General features: G+C 44.1%; 1 non-coding gene across 1 annotated transcript; it reads left to right on the top strand.

Moving 5' to 3' along the window:
* The first annotated feature begins 5,626 nt into the window (after nucleotides 1-5,626).
* Nucleotides 5,627-5,698, top strand: trnag-ucc (transfer RNA glycine (anticodon UCC)). Its single transcript has one exon. It is a non-coding gene; the product is annotated as a tRNA-Gly (tRNA).
* The last annotated feature ends 14,734 nt before the right edge of the window (nucleotides 5,699-20,432 follow it).

Raw genomic sequence — 20,432 nt, 5'->3', positions numbered from 1 at the left:
CTTTCCTCTTTAACCGATATTTCAGGACTCAGTTGTTCCACTTTGGCTTGATGGTTCCATTCTAACAGAAATAACAACAATAATGACAATCAGAGTCAGCCTCATGTTCAGCGATACAATTATAAACTCCACCATCACTGTTGTTTTAGCAACAATAACATCTGGGTTGCAGCAGTCAGCAGGAGCATGTAGTTTTACTGGGAAGGGAAAAAAACCTTACTGAGGAGTGAGATAGCGATGAGGGCCTGAGCGAGCCAGTTCTTCATGATCCTCCCTGAGTCGGTAACTCAGCAGTGAGAGAAATCCACAGTCAGAGACAGAAATACAGATCCCCGTCCCATTGCACTGCTTATCCAACCAATGAGAGGAATGGCGCAACGCCAGCAATCTGTCCAATCACACAATCGGGTCAGAGTGAGAGCACCAATCGGAAGCTGTGGGTGGGGATACTGCAGACTCAATGTTGAGTGAAGTGTGCGGTGACTCTCAGCTGCACTCGGAACTGTTGGGCCGGAAAGAGCGCCAGTTGAATCTACAGAAGTCTCTGATCATCCTGCGCCTGTTCATTGTTCAGGTGTCTAACAATAAATAAAGCGACTGCGACATGAAGCAACGAGAATCATAGAATCTTTGATTAGTAGATGAGGTCATTCCACGTATCTATGTCGCCTTGGAGGAGTTCTCCAAATCATCCAATTCTCCCCGCAGCTCCATGAATCATAGAAACCCTACAGTACAGAAAGGGGCCTTTCGGCCCATCGAGTCTGCACTGACCACAATCCCACCCAGGCCCTACCCCCATATCCCTACATATTTACCCACTAATCCCTCTAACCTACGCATCTCAGGACACTAAGGGCAATTTTTAGCATGGCCAATCAACCTAACCCGCATATCATTGGACTGTGGGAGGAAACCGGAGCACCCGGAGGAAACCCACGCAGACACGAGGAGAATGTGCAAACTCCACACAGACAGTGACCCAAGCCGGGAATCGAACCCAGGTCCCTGGAGCTGTGAAGCAGCAGTGCTAACCACTGAGCTACTGTGCTACCGTGCCGCCCTCTTTCTAACTAGCGTTGCTCCCAAGAGTACAGTCCCGGTCTCTATTACCTCACCACAAAACTGAATTTCCTCATCCCTGGACATGATGCAAGGCGGATGATTGAGCGGAGATTTTGGAAAATATTGTCAGTTGGCAGGTGGGGAAAATGGAGAAGGAATCAAACCAGAAAACACTGTCTCAAGCTTTGCGAATCTTGAGAAACTGTTTGGGAACCGGAACCAGAGGAGATTGAAGGGTGAACTGTCTGACAGTTGTAGGAGAGTTGGTTCCCGGTGGCATGGATGTGTCTGCAATGGATGGGCTCTGACTGTTAGACTTAACTAACCCATTAGAAATCCATTCAGTTATTCCATTCTAACAAACTCATTAATTATTCTCTCTTTCTACATTACACAATGAGTGAGACAGGGAAAAGCAGCAATCTTCCAGCCCCCACTCTCCAAGCATCCCCTGCCAGCAAAAAGGACAGGCGATTTAGCTGTGTCTGTTTTCCATGAAATGGTGAAGAGTAAATATTAAATATTTTGATTGATCCCCAATTCAGTTCACATTTAACAATAAACTTGAATTCGGAAACTTCAGAGCAGTGGGTTTTGACAACATTTCTGCCCGGTTTAGCGCCTGGGACCTGCGCAAAAATGAATAGAATGTGATTACCCCTTCAATACACAAAGTCTGCTCAGGATTAAAGCGACTAGATGGCCAAACAGTACAGTCTGAATTAACTTTATAACCTGATTCGTGGAAGTATAATTCGGCTAAAAACCTTTTCTCATGCGGCAGAGAAATTCATCTAACATTAGAATCAGTAAATGACATTTGTGCCATTTTTTCTCTTTTACCACGTCTGAGTGGGCGGCGGGGGCGGGGGGGGGGTGTCGGGGAGTGGGGACGGTGGTTGCACTGTGGCACAGTAGTCAACACTGCCATCTCACAGTGCTAAAGATCGATTCCCGGTTTGGGTCTCTGTCTATTTGACGTTTGCACGTTCTCCCAGTGTTTGCATGAGTTTCCTTTGCATCGTCCGGTTTCTTCTCACAGCCGGAAAGACGTGCTGGTTCGGTGCATTGACCCGAACAGCCGCCGGAGTTTGGCGACCAGAGAATTTGACAGTGTCTTCGTTACAGTGTTAATGTAAGCCTTACATGTGACTAATAAATAACTTTATTTTAACTGAGCATTTTGCAGAATATCATTTCACACTTGGGAAGTGCAACTGCAGTTAGACTGAGAGATAATGTTTTCTTTCAATATTTAATAACAAGAGAAAATGAGGTAACGTTTCCTCACACTGAGAGATGAGTCAGTTAGTTTACTATTTCAGACAGGAAACCTTTCATGTGTTAGGTGAATGTATAAAACACCACACTTCAGAAACTCTGAAGTACAATCAAACTGCACGGTTCGACACCCCAGTCTGTTGCAGAGTTGGAGAGCATCGTTTATGTCTGTAATAATTATCACATTCACCTAAACACACGAAAAATTCCCGATTCGGAAACGGGAGGAAACATTTTTATATACGTTTCACCTCGGAGTGAGGGAAATGGAAATAATTCACGTTTATTGCTGAATATGAGCTGAATACAGTAACTTACACGATGTTACATTTCGCTTTCCCGTCCACATTTCTGTGCACACTCAAACCCGACAGAATATCTTTAACTGACTCCCGTTTCCAGCTCTGTCAGTTCAGAAAGCTTCTCTCAAACTTGCACATTCGGGCTTTTTCTTTTGGTCATTCGTGAAACATTGGCGTCGCTGGCCAGCATTTAATGCCCATCCCGAGTTGAGTTGCAAGCGTATTGCTGTGGCTCTGGAGTCACAAGTCGGCCAGACCAGGTAAGAACAGCAGATTTATTTCCTAAAATACATGAGTGAAGCATATAGCTTCCTCCAACAGTCGGAAATGTTTTCATGGTCATCAATGGATTCTCAATGCCAGATATTTCTTTCATTGAATTCAAATTTCGCTTCCTACCATAACCGTCCCCAATGCTGGGGTCGAGCGATAACAACACGAGGCCACCCTCTCACCTAATTCAGCTGTTGCAGGACTCGAACTCATAACCTCGGCATAGCCCGCTGGCTGCATAAGTACCACGCGCTAACCGATTGCACCACTGGAGCACTGTGTTGGAATGATTTTTGTCAAAGCTCGGCACAACATCGTGGGCCGAAGGGCTTGTTCTGTGCTGTACTGTTCTATGTTCTATTATTAAAGACTTCTACAGCGTCACCTCCGTTAACAACAGTCATTGGAGGCAACATAGACGGGGAACAAACGCATCAATGATTCTCTCTTCCCCGATTCCACAGTAAGTGAGACAGGGACAAACAGCAGCATTTTACCCCGCATTCTCCAATCATCCATCCGCTGCCAGCAGAAAAGCGGCGACTGCCGCTTCAGTTGGTGGGTTACCGCCCATCCGTGGGACACAAGATTCAACCCCATTCAAACCTCACAATACACCGAACACAAGGTCAGCAAAACGTTTATGGATTATATCCCGCGCACTGAACCTTCGAGTATAATTTAAACAGTATCTGAGTGAGTCACAAACAATATTCAAACCAATTTTCCAAAACGTTTCAGTAGTAAATTCCTCCATTTGATTGAAAAGCTGAGTGTTGTGAATCTGGAAATGAACATCATGGGGTTTATGTTACCCAGTGACTATTAGTCCGTCAGGTTTCCAATTCCATTTGAGTTGTATATTGAAGCGAATCTCATTTCAAAATGAGGAGAAAACAAGGAAAATATTAAATCTTGGAACAAATCCTGAGGGAAATGGGTCACAATATTTGGATGCAGGTGCAGCTGTAAATGGTGTTATTGATGATTGAGTGGAAACTATTGGACCCTTGGGCTTCTGGTGGTCAGTTCCCTTCCCTCCCGTTGAATTCCTCCCTGTGATAAGAGACATGGATTCATTTTACCTACACGTTCATAGGAAAAAGAGAATAACCAACACACTACAGAAATGCTGCGGGATCAACATAACCAAAGATACTTGGATAGAATTCTAAACGGTGCGGTCATGCTGCAGTCCTGGAACAGGTTTTGCAGAAAGAGAATTGTGGTTATTGACACCCTAGCTTAGAATATCGTTTGCAGCTATTGTCTTAGTCTCTGTGGCGCAATCGGTCAGCGCGCTCGACTGTTCACCGCAAGGTTGGTGTTTCGAAACCACCCAGGGGCCGTGATTTTATTGTTTTCTCACCATCTGCATTCATAGGCAAACAGTTGTGTGTTGGCAATAGGTCCGTCGTCGTCAATGAAAAGTAGCTCTCAAGTGTTAACGGCTGTACTGTTATCTGTTGTCACCAACATTATTTAATGACTATTGACTTCAGACATATTACATATAATATGATATACATGCTTCCATTATACCATTTAGCTTAGCAATTAGAATGGAAACATTAATTTGTGGTTGAGCATCTGCTCCAATTCCATTCCCCTGCTTCCATTCATTCCTGAATAGATCATAAATCTATCCAACCCGAGCTGAAATGTGTTCAATGATGGAGCATCTACAACCCTCTGGCACAGAGAATTCCCCAAATTCACTATCCTTTGAGTGAAGAAATGTCTGTTCATCGCAGTCCGAAATCATCCGCGCCTTATCCTGAGATTGTACCCCCGTGCTTTAGATTCCCGGACCAGGGAAAATAATGTCTCAGCATCCACCCTATCAAACTCATAGAATCATAGAATCCCTGCAGTTTTTCAATGTTATCTATTCTTTCTCGTTAAAGCTGTTGAGGTTTTCCAACTTTTTCTGTTCTTGATTCAGATTCCAGCATCTTCAGATTTTGCTTTTATTTTGTCTAAAATGGGGAGATGCAAACTGAACACACTATTCCAAATGTGGTCTCAATAAAACCCTGAATAACTGTAGCAAGACTTCAAACACTTCAAATCTTAACTCCGTGCTCAAGACTGGAAGGAGAGCGTGACAGTCGATAATTGGCACTGTGTACGTTCCTGCAATCAGGAACTGGATCAGGAAGATGAGATATATGTGTCTCTTTATACTATTATCTCTAAACTGAATCTCCTCTCAATGCCGTGTGTCATACATTCGCTTTCCTTGCTTTCCAGGTAAAGATCGGGTTCACCAACTCTCTGTGTCTGTATCAAGCAGCTAACTGATCCTGGGAAATGGATAACCAGAGGGAGCTGGATGAGAAGCAGCGACAGAAACAGGAAGAGAAGCGACAGGATAATGTTTCATAAATGAGTTCTGCCACTTGCTCTCCGTGGTGAATGTCTGCCGTGTGTTACCTTGCAAGTTTCACAGAAGCCACAGTGATGAGTTTGGTGGGTTTTGGAAATTGAAAGTGCCACATGACCAGCTGCGGGACTCTTTCACCTCACGGTCGATTTCATGTTGCAGCTAACAGGTTTCGCTGTTTTCATTAGCTGAACAGTCCCTTGGGTTTGATCTAAACATGACAATTTAAAGGAGAAACTTGTTTTTGGTGAATAAAGAGTCTGAAATAAAAATGAAAGGCTCATGGATAAATTAATCTTTTAAAGAGTTTGGGCCAGCTTCCCTGGTGGTCGAGTGGTTAGGATTCGGCGCTTCCATCGCCGCGGCCCGGGTTCGATTCCCAGTCAGGGAAAGTAGATTTATTGCTGCGTAAAAATCCTGCGTTCCTTCCAGGTTTGTACCAGTTCTGTGGGAATCAGGAGCAGGGAGATTTCCTCTTTTGTGTCTGAATTGGAAATGTCACATGTCAAGAACAAAAAAAAGAGAGAAATAGGATACAAAGCGCTGACGATATAGATCTGACTGTTGATGGAGTAGATTTTATTGTTTCTACTGACACAAATACCTCGCAGGTCTGGGTCCAAATCTCGGACTCAGTGACAAGACCTATAATTGTAACTCTCCGACCTCCAGTGAAGTGGAGGCAGTTTTCACTCAGAAAGCAGTAGCTGTGAGATTAACGGCGCGGGATGGAGAAAGACTCAGTTTGAGCGGTGACGCTGCGGGAGGAATGGAGAGCTGGAGTTCACCCAGAAAAGCAGCAAAGTTGCTTCTTCTGTACAAACCTCCTTCTGTACAAACCGTGGCCCCAACTTGGGGCTGGAACCCACCGTCCATTAACGCTGATAAGTTAATGTTGATCAGCAGAATTACCACAAAATGGTTTATCACAGGTTGGTACTAACACTGCAGTAAAATTCGATGCAGTAGAATCGTAGCACGGTCGCAGAGTGGTTAGCACTGCTGCTTCACAGCTCCAGGGACCTGCGTTCGATTCCCGGCTTGGGTCACTGTCTGTGTGGAGTTTGCACATCCTCCTCGTGTCTGCGTGGGTTTCCTCCGGGTGCTCTGGTTTCCTCCCACAGTCCAAAGATGTGCGGGTTAGGTTTATTGGCCGTGTTAAAATTACCCCTTAGTGTCCTGAGATGTGTAGGTTAGAGGGATTAGTGGGTAAAATATGTAGAGGTAGGGCCTGGGTCGGATTGTGGTCGGTGCAGACGCGATGGGCCGAATGGCCTCTTTCTGTACTGTAGAGTTTCTATGATTCTATGAAAAGGACGGCAGGATGACACAGTGGTTAGCAATGATGCCTCACAGCGCCAGTGGCTCAGATTAAATTTCTCGGGTCACTCTGTGCGGAGTTTGCACGTTCTCCCCGTGTCAGCGTGGGATTGCTCCGGTTTCTTTTCCAAACATGTGTGATTTCGGTTGCTTGGCCATGCTAAATTGACCCGCCTGTCAGCGGGATTATCAGGGTAAATATGTGGGTTTCCAGGAATAGGGCGTGGGTGGGATTGTTGTCGGTGCGGACTCGATGGGCCGAACGGCCTCCTTCTGTACTATAGGGATTCTACGAGAATATATCATCATTCATTTTGACTGGAGGAACCAAAAGAGGCAATGCAAATATAAATTCTTGTAATTGACGGGCTTGTGGAATGCGACAGATTTTTTCTCTGTGCTGTTGAAACTGGCACCAATATCACTCCTGTTTTCCAGCAGGAAGTAATTCCAACTCCACTTAAATCATGTGCTGCGAGAAAACAATAAATCTTAATTTTCTGACCAGGAATCGAACCGCTGCAGTGAAAGCGCCAAATCCTAACCACGAGATCATCAAGGAAACTGCCTGCGAGTATTCTAATCTAATCTTTCCATGCTAACTTGGCCTTTTTATTCCTATTCCAGCATTTTTTTGTACACCAGGGACAAGTCTGTCTGACAAGTGCCTCTTGAAAAAACACATTTACTGCGGATGCTGGAACCTAAAACAAGAACAGAAAATGCTGGAAAATCTCAACAGGTCTGAAAGCAACTGTGAAGGGAGAATAGAGCTAACGTTCAAAATCTGGATGGCCCATCGTCAGAGCTGAAGACAAAGAAATTTGGATGAGATTTATACTGTAATAGTGAGGGATATGGGTGTGGGGTGGGTGACAAAGGTGTTACATATAAATTAAGAAAAAGGGAATTTTAATGGTGGTGATCATGGCTGAGAAGGGTGCTGCTGGCTGCCCATTAAGAGATCTGAATATGTAAATGGCAGAACAAAGGAAATGTAAGAGACGGCCCGAGTGGGGTGGAGGGAGAGGGGGCAACAAAATGGAAAGTGAGATTTTAAATAAACAATGCAAAACATGGAAATTAAAAAATAAATATATATATAAAATAAGATATAAAATAATAAAATAAATAAGATAAAATGAAATAAAACAAAATATATGGAAATGGGGATGCTCTGAAGTTGTTGAACTCAGTGTTAAGTGTTGAACGCAGTAAGTGCCGAATCGTGACATCGGGTGATGTTCATAGAAATGATAGAAACCCTACAGTGCAGAAGGAGGCCATTCGGCCCATCGCGTCTGCACCGACCACAATCCCAACCAGGCCCTACCCCCACATATTTTACCCGCTTAGCCCTCCAACCTACACATCCCAGGACTCGAAGGGGCAATTTTGTAACCTGGCCAATCAACCTAACCCGCACACCTTTGGACTGTGGGAAGAAACCGGAGCACCCGGAGGAAACCCACGCAGACAATGTGCAAACTCCACACAGACAGTGACCCGAGCCGGGAATCGAACTCACGTCCCTGGCGCTGTGAAGCAGCAGTGCTAACCACTGTGCTACCGTGTTCCTCCTGCTTGCATTGGAGTGCCTCCTGATACCATTATTTATTGTCCCTTTCGTCACGTTACAGATGATCAAGAGTAGCCTGATGATAATTTGCGGCGTTGGACTTGACCTGATTTTTGTAAACCGGGCAATCTTGGGCAAATTGTACCATTGGCGGTCACATGACAGTGTTGTAGCCGAGGAACAGCTTAGCTCGGATTGCGGCAAGTTCTGAATCTGAATTCTTCAGCACCATTGCCAAAATATATTTTTACGGCCACAGCATTTGCTGTTTTCAATGCCTTCAACTTTTTTAAAAATTGAAATCAAATGGAATTGCTCAGTGCATTTTTTTCGTTCAGTGTCTTCCTACTCTGTCTCTATCTTTCTCTTTGTAGATCTGCGTCGGGTTCTTCACTCGCTCAGTCTCTCTATCCAATTCCCTTCTTTTGTTCTTTTATATTCATCCTAAACTCTCCATGTCTGGGTGGAACCAAATTTCATTGAATTGATTCCTGAGATGAGGGGTTGTTGAGCTAGGCACACGTCTTGATTTTAAGTGACGGAGGGGACTCAATGGGACATATGATCAAATCCCATCCATTGATTCTGTTGCCTGCCAATACCACCTCTGATAGCAATCACTTCTGATGGTATCATTGATGAGAATTCTAAGACACTAAATTGAGGATAACGATATTTGTGGAGAAGTGAGTTGAGATTCCTCCATCGTGAGATATTCACTTAATTTGCTTTAATCGTAATGAATAACTTTGGGCAAACATGTGATCACCAAAATGTTTCGCAGTGGAATGTATCATCATTCACTTTGATTTGGGGAGCTAGAAGAGGCAATGTAAAATGAGAAACTGACGGGATTGTGGAAGCAGTTTTGTTGCCTCTACGGTAAGCCAGATCTGTTTCAGCTACAGGAACTGCTGCGTTTCGGTAGTGTAGTGGTTATCACGCTCATCTCACACGTGAAACGTCTCTGGATCAAAAGCGCGTAGAAACATTTCCAAATGCTTTTTCTTGCACACTGATTCATATTTCAGAATTATTCTCGTTTCTCACGAAACTTTAATTGGACTGTTGAGTTATTGCAGCATTTAAGTCGGGAATTGCTCTGAAATGAGAACAAAACGGAAGGTATGTGATAGAGAGCAAGAGAGGATGGATTAACTGACACAAGGAATGATGGACAAGGGCAACATTGAGCTGGTGATGGTGGAGTCCGGGTGATCTACTGGTGCCAAGTCAATGTTTTCACTGCCAGGGTCCGGTGTTTATAACAATCGATTCCTAAGTAGAACATTTTGAATTTGCTCCGTCTGTGGGGATAATTGGATCTGAACAGAAGGAAAGAGATGCATTTTACTGGAATCATAAAATGATATCATGGTTCAGTAAATCTGTCTCAGGCGAAAGTGGCCAGAAATGAAGCAATGACTAAAGCGGCGATGACCAACTGATTGCAAATCTCTCATATCAGCTTCACTGCAAGTCTCGTGATCAGGATTCAGTCCGGTGGTCCGGGTTTGATTTCCAGCCACGGAGTGAATAACTTTCTATCATTCCTCATTTAATGTAAATACACCTCACAGCATCTGTGAAGGTTAATCTTCCAGCTGGATGAATTTGTACTAGAGTTGGAAAAGTCAGAGATGTGACGTCAGCAATAAGCTCTGACGAAGAATCACACGGCAAACACAGCAGAGATTGATCACTGAAAGTAACTGACACAGCTCGAATGCTGTTGCTTTCCAGTAACATCTTTGAACTTCGTGTTCTCCATCTCAGACATTTCCTAGGAATGAAATATGATCCACAAAATCTTCGCCCTGATGCTCGTTCCACTGATTATAGTAGAGTAACTGTTAAAATGGACATGCGGTTAGCTTCATAGCTCAGAGCGTCAGTCATCGTGGCCGAGTGGTTAACGTGGAGTTCAAATCCATTGGGATTTCCCGCTTCTGATCATTCCTGATTTTAACTCTGTGCCCACAGAGCGAATTGAATCAAATCCACCCAAACATTCGGGCGGTTTCACATTTCCGTTCATTCACAAAAGCATCACGGAACTTGCAGTCAGAAATGGAAGAGAGACGGAGCCAGGTTGTGTTTTCAGTGTGTTGTCTCTCCTTCGGCCTCTGTCACCCTGGATGTGTGCAGGTGTCTGGGTTGCTCTGTGTGCGTCAATGTGCCTTAGCTCCCCCTTGGAAATGAACAGCTTCTTACCGTCACAAAATTATTCACATTCGTTCAAAAGTTCAATCATGAAATGTGTCAGTAAAAAGATCAGAGTTAATGATGTAAGAGAAGTTTGTAATGTTTGGAAGGAGATGCAGCAAAGAAATGGAAGATGTGAATGATGTTACTGATGATTGAGAGGAATGCATTTTGTTAATTGGTTAATTGTAAACTCTGGATTCAGAACAAGCTGAGACGCCAGATGGAACCAGCATTTGGCTTCATGTATGTTAAGAAAGGGTGCAAGCATCGCTACAGCAGTAGGACGGTTAGCTTAGTCGTAGCATATCAGATGTAATTTCCGAATCGTTGGTTGCAGCCCCACATTGGGCTCCATCCATGTTTAAACTTTACTGCTTTCCTCGGAGAACTCCAGCTTACCATTCCTCTGGCAGTGTCATCAATCAAACTGAGTCTTTCTCCATCCCGCTTTATTGACCTCAGTTTCTGAACGAAAACTGCTTGCAATCAATAGAGGTGAAAGAGTTTAGTGTTCATTCAGTGAGAAGTTTACATCTTAGCCTGGGAATTTTTATCCAGAAGTTAGTGATATTTTTGTCAGTGTAAACGGTTAAATCTGGGCCATTCCCACCTAGACTTTACCTTGTATCAGCATCTCTATCGGCAGAACCTTACAACCTATCACTGTCCGTCACTATCTGTGTTTGTTCTTGATCTGTTGCACATGTGACGTTTCCAGCTCGCAAGCAAAACTACAAATCTCAGTCCACTGATTATGACAGAGCTGCTTTCGATCAGGAAGTATTTCAGGATTTCAAAAAAAAATCAAAAACATTAAATCTTAGTACATCGAAGCCAGTCTGCGACCCTGAAAGCGCCGACCCCTCACCACTGGGCGACCAGGATCCCACCTGCCCGATTCTCCCAGAGACTGATTGCAGCAATGTGCAGAGTGCCAATTATCCACAGTCACACTCTCCTTCCTGTCTGTTAAGATTAGAAATTGTTCACATTTTCACACTGGCTTCCAATGTGACGAAAACAGAGCTGTGAACAGCTGATGCTGTTCACTGGATTTACCGCAATAAAGTTTATAACAGTTCGATCCTAACATTGCTCTTTGAATGTGGTGAGCTGCAGTGAAATTTAATGCAGTTGAAGGTAGAGTACTCGTTATTTTAGGAGGAAACAACAAGGGCAATGTCAATATGAATTGCTGTGGGTAATTGACGGGATTGTGGAATGGGAATGATTCTGGATTCTGAATCTCGCGATCCGAGTTCAAATCTCGGCAGAGCCTTGCTTTAATTTGTTAATGCTGATTGTTGATTTGCAGAAGGACGTTTCGTTCCATTTTTTCACAAAGTACGAATTCGAATGGAGGCTGGCAATTATTGAGCAAGTGTGCGTGTGTGTGTGTGTGTGTTTGAGAGAGAGTGTGTGTGTAGGTACGCGTGTGTGTTTTGGGAGAGAAGTCTAGTGTCTTCGGTGTGCAGTGCTGTCGATTCCATGGTGCAGCGGATCGCATTCTGGCCTTTCGTTTCCGAACTCTTGTTTAAATTGGGACAGATGAGTGAGTGAATGACACGACACATGAAGCTGGACCCCCCCTGCCTCCTGTGGCTTCCCTGCCTCTCAGCGTTCTGTATTCGTGAGCAATCATCCTCTGGGGCTGATGCAATGACGCCAGGAGAGAGATTCGCTGCAGCGTCTGCAATTTGATTGCCGTGGAATTTGCTGAGATTTCGTCAGTGTTTAGATTTCCACTTTCTGACAATTTAAACTAAAATGCCCTTCTGCAAACCCATCATTGGGTTTAGCAAAAAAAAAGCAAGGCTCTGCCATGATACGAATTCGGATTGTTGGATTCAGATTCCAGAGAGCTCACTGGTACACCACAGATCACAGAACACGCCCAGCGCCGGCAAATGGTCACCCGAAGAATTTGATATCTTTCATTCGATGTGACAGCAACAGCAAGTGTGATAACAATGTGTCGTTATGCGCCACCGTTGATAGCAGAAAAGCTCAGAAGACAGAGTGCCCAAATTTACAGCAAATCATTTCATTGCTCGACGTATCGGGAGATATCTCCAGAAATAGTCATATTTCACAGGACATTTGCAGCCGCTTGCTGTATTTTGTGTTCCGTGGTGTAATGCTGAGCTCCCTGGATTTTGAATCCCGCGGTCAGAGTTGTAACCTCGGCAGAACCTTGCTTTCCTTTACGAATGTTGATAATTGATTTTCTGAAGGACATTTCGTTTACATTTTTCACCAAGTACGAATCGAGAGGACAATTTGTCAATGCACATTGCTGAGACTCTGGCGCCAGATGCTTGCAGCATCTGTGTTTTTCTTTTTTCAGTTTTCGCTGCTCTTTGACGCTCTGTCAATCAAAGGAGCAGTTGGTGTCAAACAACAACAATCCGACTGGAGTCTGGCAATAATTGAGCAAGAGTGTGTATGTGTGAGATCTGTGTGAAATACCTCCTGCCTTAAACCGCTCCCCCGTTGGTTCCATGGTGTAACGGTGAGCACTCTGCACTTTGAATCCAACAATCCGAGTTCGAATCTCGATGCAACCACTGCTCTCAACGCCCCAACTCTTGCTTAACTTAGAACACGTACCTCAGCGAATGATATCGGTAGATTCACTGTGCCTTTTGTGGCACAGTGGTCAGCACTGCTGCATCGCAATACAAGGGCCCGGGGTTTCGTTCTGGCTTCGGGTGACGGTGTGCAGTTTGCACATTCTCTGCGTGTGTGGAAGAAAACCGAGCACCCGGCGCACAATCCGATGACGTGCGGGTTAGGTTGATTGGTCATGTTCCGTTGCCCTTAGAATCAGGGGACTAACAGGGTAAACATGTGGGATTATGGGGATAGAGCCTGGGTGCGATTGCTGCTGGTGCAGGCTAAATGGGCCGAATGGCTTCCTTCTGCACTATCTGGGTTCTATGATTCTGTCTTCCAGCTCTTTATATTCTTGAGCAATCGTCCTCTAGGCCTGAAACCGTTATGCGAGGAAATCATTTTCTGCATCGACTCCAATGTGATTGCGGTGGAATTTGCTGAAATTTCTTCAGAGTTTAAAATTCCACTTTCTGACAATTTTAAATAAAATACCCTTCAGCAAACCAATCATCGGCTTTGGTAAAGAAAAGCAAGCCTCCACCGAGATATGAATTTAGTGTTCAGAATGCTCACCATTACACGACACAACCGGAAACACGGGCGCTCCCTGCAAATCGTCACCAAACGCATTTTGTTCTCTGGTGAAATTGTGGGCATTCTGGAGTCTGAATCCAGCGATCTGAGTTCGAATCTCGGTGGAACATTGTTTTTTCATTGCCAATTCTGATGATTGATTTGCTCGATGATATTTGATTTGATTTTGATTTGGTTTATCATTGTCACATCTATTTGTACACAATGAAAAGTATTGTTTCTTGCGCGCTATACAGACAAAGCTTACCGTACATAGAGAAGGAAACGAAAGAGTGCAGAATGCAATGTAACAGTCATAGCCACGGTGGAGGGAAAGGTCAACTTAATGGAAGGTAGGTCCATTGAAAAGTTTGATGGCAGGAGGGAAGAAACTGTTCTTGAGTCGGTTGGTACGTGACCTCAGACTATCTGTTTCCCCACGGATGAAGGTAAAAGAGAGAATGTCCGGGGTGCGCGGGGTCCTTAATTATGTCAGCTGCTTTGCCAAGGCAACCGATGTTTGACTTTCTCACAAAGTATTAATCGAGAGGACAATTTGAGAGCCAGTTCAGCTGCAATGGCAATGCACATTGCAGAGAAAATGTGTGTGTGTGTGTGAGTAAGAGAAACATCTGGGGAAATGGCCTGCTTGTGTTAAGCAAGCGGCCTTTCTGTTCTATGGTGAACTGGTTAGCGTCTGGATTGGGAATCAAGCAAACTGAGTTTGAATCTCCGTAGAGCCTTTTTCCTTTCGTTCTAAGTTTGTTTAAATTGGCAGAGAGGACTCAGTGCATGATTCCGGTTGGGGAACCCCTGCCCTCTGTGGCTTTTCTGGCGCAGTGGCGCAATGCTGCATCACAGTGTCAGGGACCGGGTTTCAATTCTGCCCTCGGGTGACTCTCTACAGTTTGCACATTCTCCGCGTGTCTGCGTGTGTCGAAGGAAGCTTGCACGCGGTGCGCAATACAGAGATGTGCGGGTAGGTTGATTGGCCATGTTACATTTCCCGTACTGTCTGGGGGACAAAGAGGGTAAGTGTATGGGGATAGGGTCTGGGGGTGTGGGGGGAGGGGTGGGGGGGGACTGTTGTCTGTGTAGGTTCGATGGGCCGAATGGCTTCCTTCTGAACTGTACGGATTTTATGATCCGAGCTCTTTGCATTCTTGAGCTATCGTCCTCTGGGGCTGAAACAATGAAACCAGGAGAATCATCCGCTGCATCGTCTGCAATGTGATTGCGGTGGATTTTGCTGAAATATCCTCAGAGTCAAAAATTCGCTTTCTCAGAATTTCAAATAAAATGTCCTTCAGCAAACCAGTCACCGGCTTTAGCAAATAGAAGCAACGTTTCACCGAGATCTGAACTCATATCACTGAATTCAGAGCCCAGAGTGCTCACTGTTACACCACAGAACCAGGAAGAGAGCCGCCTCATGCAATTATTGACTCAAAGCATGTGACCTTTTTCCATTCAATGTGACAGCAACAATCGTGGGTCAAATGCTTTGAGTGACCATTTACAGCTGACTGCTATGTTATCGGTTTTCTGGTCTAATGGAGAGCACTCTGAAACCAGCGAACCAGGTTTAAGTTTAGTTGGATGCTTGCTCTTCTTTCCAATTACTGAGGATTGATTTGTTGAGCGACCTATTGTTTAAATTTCTCATGAAGTAGGAATCTGGAGGACAGTTTGTCAGCCAGTTCAACTTCTCTTACATTGCACGTTGCTGAGCCTCTGGCGCCAGATGAACATAAGAACATAAGAACATAAGAAATAGGAGCAGGAATAGGCCATCTAGCCCCTCAAGCCTGCTCCGCCATTCAATAAGATCATGGCTGATCTGATAGTGGGGTCAGTTCCACTTACCCGCCCGCTCACCAAAACCCTAATTCCCTTAGTGGTTAAAAATCTATTTATCTGTGACTTAAACACATTTAACGAGGTAGTCTCCACTGCTTCATTGGGCAGAGATTTCCAAAGATTCACCACCCTCTGGGAGAAGAAGTTCCTCCTCAACTCTGTTCCAAATTGACTCCCCCGTATTTTGAGGCTATGCCCCGAGTTCTTGTTTCCATTGTAAGTTGAAATAACCCACTGCTTCTACCCTGTCTAGCCCCTTTATTATCTTGTATGTCTCTATAAGATCTCTCCTCAACCTTCTAAACTCCAATGAGTACAGGCCCAGTCCACTCAATCTTTCCTCATAAGCTAACCCCCTCATCTCCGGAGTCAACCTGGTGAACCTTCTCTGTACCCCCTCCAAAGCTAATATATCCTTTCTTAAATAAGGGGACCAAAATTGTACACAGTACTCGAGGTGCGACCTCAGCAGTACCCTGTACAGGTGCAGCAAGACCTCCCTGCTTTTATACTCCATCCCTCTCGCGATAAAGGCCAACATTCCATTTGCCTTCGTGATTACCTGCTGCACCTGCAAACTGAGTTTTTGTGATTCATGCACAAGGAGCCCCAGGTCCCTCTGCACAGTAGCATGTTGTAATTTTTCACCGTTTAAATAATAGTCCATTTTACTCCTATTCCTTTCAAAGTAGATACCCTCACACTTACCAACGTCATACTCCATCTGCCAGATCCGTGCCCGCTCACTTAGGCTATCCAAGTCTCTCTGCAGACTCTCTGTGTCCTCCACGCAATTTGCTTTCCCACTCATCTTTGTGTCATCCACAAACTTTGTTACCCTACACTCGGTCCCCTCCTCCAGATCGTCTATGTATATGGTAAATGGTTGAGGCCCCAGCACCGATCCCTGCGGCACGCCACTAGTCACTAATTGCCAACTGAAAAAGCACCCATTTATTCCGACTCTCTGCTTTCTCTTAGATAGCCAATCCTCAATCCACGCTAACACTCCTCAACTCCGTGTGCCTTTATCTTATGCAGCAACCTTTTGTGAGGCACCTTATCGAATGCCATCGAGAAATCTAAATACACCACATCCACCGGTTCCCCTCTGTCATCCGCACTCGTTATATCCTCTAAAGATTCCAGTAAATTAGTCAAACATGACTTTCCCTTCATGAATCCATGCTGCACCTGCTTGATTGAACCATTCTTTTCCAGAGCTTTCCAGATGCCTGCAACATCAATGTTTTTTTCCATCTTTTCGCTACTCTTTAACTCCTCTTTTGAAAGAAAGGTTCAGTTAGTGTCACGCAACAACAACTATTCGACTGGAGACTGGCAATTATTGAGCAAGTGCGTGTGTGTGTGTGTGTGTGTGTGTATTGGGAGAAAGGCCTATGTGCTTTGTGAGAAAGGCTAGAGGTCTCTTAGGTCAGATTGTTGTTGGTTTCATGGTGTAACTCTTAGCACTCGAGTCTCGCCGTCCCACTTCTTGCTTAAATTGGGATAGATGAAAGTGAATGGCAGCCGTAAGTGGACCCCCTGCAAAATATATATTGAATTAGTTACATCTTCTAAAATGATTAATCCTCATTTTGTTTCAATTTATGTCAAACAGGGTGACATATCCTTGTATCTTATTATTTAAAAACTCACCCCTTTAACGATTTCAACAGGTAAGGCTCAGTCAAAGAAAACTGATCCAAATTGAACCAGAAAAAAATGATACTGCAGTTAATGCAAATCCCATCTCAAAACAGAAAATGTTGGAAAAACTCAGCAGGTTAACCAGCGTCTATAGAGATGGAAACAGCGTGAATGTTTCGGGTCACTGACCTTTTATCCATACTGAAAGAAATTAGAGATTAAATGGGTTACGAGCAAATACAGAGTCAAGGAAAATAGAGGGCGAGAGGAGGAAGGCATGTGATAGGATGTAAGACTGGAGTGATTGAATGACAATGGGTGAAATTATAGTTTCCACTGAAACAATCTCCCCGATCTGGGTTCAAATTTCGCGAAAATCAGTAGAAAACTTCTCGCTGAATTAAGCAGTAAACTCTTCCACTTCCATGGAAGCAGAGATCGGTTTAACTCAGAAACCAGTAACTGTGGGATTAACAACGCGGGAGGGAGAAAGACTCAGTGTGAGCGATGACACTGCCGGAGGAATGGAGATTTGGAGTTCACCCAGGAAAGGGGAAAGTTTAAAAACAGCAGTGCCCAACGTGGGGCTCGAAGAGTAAGAATCGCATGTTCTAGCGACTCAGCTAGCCCGACACATATAGGAGACGGCACTCAATATCCTAACATGCGTGGAGATAAATATAGCTTTTCCATCTGGTGTCTCAGCTTGTTTTGGTTACAATGTTTACAATTGATCAACCTACAGAATCCCTGAGGTTAGAATGCATTCCTCTCAATCATCAATAACTTCATTCACATCTTTCACTTCTTAGCTGCACCTCCTTCCAAACATTGCAAACCTTAATTTTTTTTATCTAAATACTCAAACCAGGTGGGGAAACAGCGTGTCAGTATGTCCGAAGGCAAATTGTCTCCCTATTTTCAGAATTTTCAATCTGATCACCTCTCATCATTCTAATCAACAGACAAGGCAGACTCATCCCACCGAATCTGTCTCCCCAGGACAATGGCCTCGTCACAAGAACCAATGCAGTGAACCTCGGTTAAACATAGACAGCGAGAAATTAGAGGGAGCAAAGAGCAAAAGAGGGAATAGTAATTGATTCACAGAGCGAGAGACTGACTGAGTGAAAGAGTCTGAGACAGGTATATTGCGACTGAACAAGGTTAGAGATCCACATCCCAATATACACACAACAGCCGTCTGAATATGGTGTCCTCTGAATTGGATTAAGTTCATGTCTGTAAACAGATTCAACATTTGAAAATGCCCTGATTCTTTGTGAGTATTTTGCGAACAGAAGCCTTGCAGTGTGTGGTCCGGTTCTCAAATCAGACCCCATGAAAGCCAATCCCAGCATTTGCACGGGAAATAGGAGAATGAAATCCATGACTTGCCCAATACGAAACAACAGCTAAATGAGACCTTAACAGGGTCTTGAACCATGACCTCTCACAAAGTTGCGGATTTTAACACCCAAAGCGAGATTCATACCCCTCGACCAAAAAGCCATTTGTATGGAAATATGTCAGCTTTGCCATCCAAAGCGGATCAGCCATCTTCACTGAATGGCGATAATGATGGAAAAACTCAGGAAGTCCGTCAGCTTGTATGCATAGGGAAACAGAAATTAACTTTCACCTCCATGACCTTTCATTATCACTGGGAATGGTTAGAAATGTAGGAAGTTTAAAACAAATGAAATCCGGCAGGGAGGACACATAACAACATCTGGTAGGGTGGAAGTCAGGAGAAAATAAATGGGGGAAACATAGAATAACAGAATGGTTACACCACAGAATGAGGTGATTACAAAGTTATTTGCAGGACTCACATGTGTTGTGGGTGAAGGGGAAACCAGAGGATGTATTGTACATAGACTGAAACAGAACCACAGTGATGAGTTTGGTGGTCTTTGAAAATTGAAAGTAACACTTTCAAAGAAGCATAGGAACATAGGAACTGAGAAAAGATGTAGGCAAATTCAGCCCTTTGATTCTGCTCCACCATTCAATCAGATCCAGGTTGATCTCTCCCTTGTCGGCAATCCACCTCCCCATTTGTTCTCCTTTCATGCGTTTTTCTTTATCAGAAATATATCCGTCCCTTCTTGAAACCATTCAACGAACCAGACTCCACCGCGCAATGGGGCAGCGAGTTCCACCAATTCACCACCCACTGCGAGAAGTAGTTTCCCGTCATCTTAGTTTTAAATCTGCCGTCACTTTTTCAAATATGTCCTGCTCTACCTATTTTTACGAAGAAAAGAATATCTAATCATTGTGATATTTGAAAAAGTGAAAAATGTGTTGATATTCAAAACAAAATAGATGTGTTCGTACAAGCTCGCATCTATGTGTAGCAAATAACTCGGAAGGGGCGTTACAGTTTGGTCTTGATTCATGGCAAACTGGAGTACAAGAATAACGAGGAGTTGCTGCAGTTGTACACCGTTTAGTTGAGACCACATCCTGAATATTCTGTGCAGTTATGATATCCACATTTAGTTAAGGACATGCTTGCGTTGGAAACGATACAGACAAGGTTCACCAGATTGGTCCCTGGGAAGAGGGAGTTGTCCTGTGATGAGAGGGTGAATAAATTGGGCTGAAGTTTACTGGAGATTAGAAGAATGCGAGGCGATGAGGAACATTGTGTTTTCTGAATCTACCCTGTATAACCCTGTTAGAATATGATAAGTTGCGATGAGTCCCCTTTCAGTCACCTGAACTAGAGTGAATGTAATGCTAATCCCTCATATGCCATCCCAGGAATAAGCCTGTAAACTTTCACTGAACTCCCTCTCGGGCAAGGAATTCCTTCCACAGATAAGGACAGCAAAACTGAACACAATATTCCCGGTGTCGTTCGTCTCACCAATGCCCTATACAATTCCAGTAATGGCTGAAAAGGCACGAAGGGCTGAACGACTTACACTTGTTCCTATTCCTTATAGTCTTTTTGGTCCTCATGTTTTGGAACTCTCTTTCTCAATAAGCGATGGCAGCAGAACTTTACTTATTTTTAAGGTAAATGTAGATAAGGTTTTGCTGAGTCATACTGATTGGTGATCAGGTGTACGTGGATTGCAAATTTGATGTTAGAAGAAAAGTGATGAAATGGAGGAGCGGGCTCGAGGGCTTAATGGCCTACGCATGTTCCTCTTTTGATTGTTCATACGACGATCTGAGAGATAAAATGTTCCTCATCATTGGCTTCAATGAGTGACCCCTTATTTTAAAACATTCTCACTGGGTTTTGGATTCGCCCCGAAAGCGGAAACATTCTGTGCACATCCACAATGTCAACATCCCTCAA

Source organism: Mustelus asterias, unplaced genomic scaffold (assembly GCF_964213995.1).
Source record: "Mustelus asterias unplaced genomic scaffold, sMusAst1.hap1.1 HAP1_SCAFFOLD_216, whole genome shotgun sequence".
Lineage (NCBI taxonomy): Eukaryota > Metazoa > Chordata > Chondrichthyes > Carcharhiniformes > Triakidae > Mustelus > Mustelus asterias.
The sequence above is the reverse complement of the archived record's forward strand: the minus strand, read 5'-3'. Positions and strand labels throughout refer to the sequence as shown.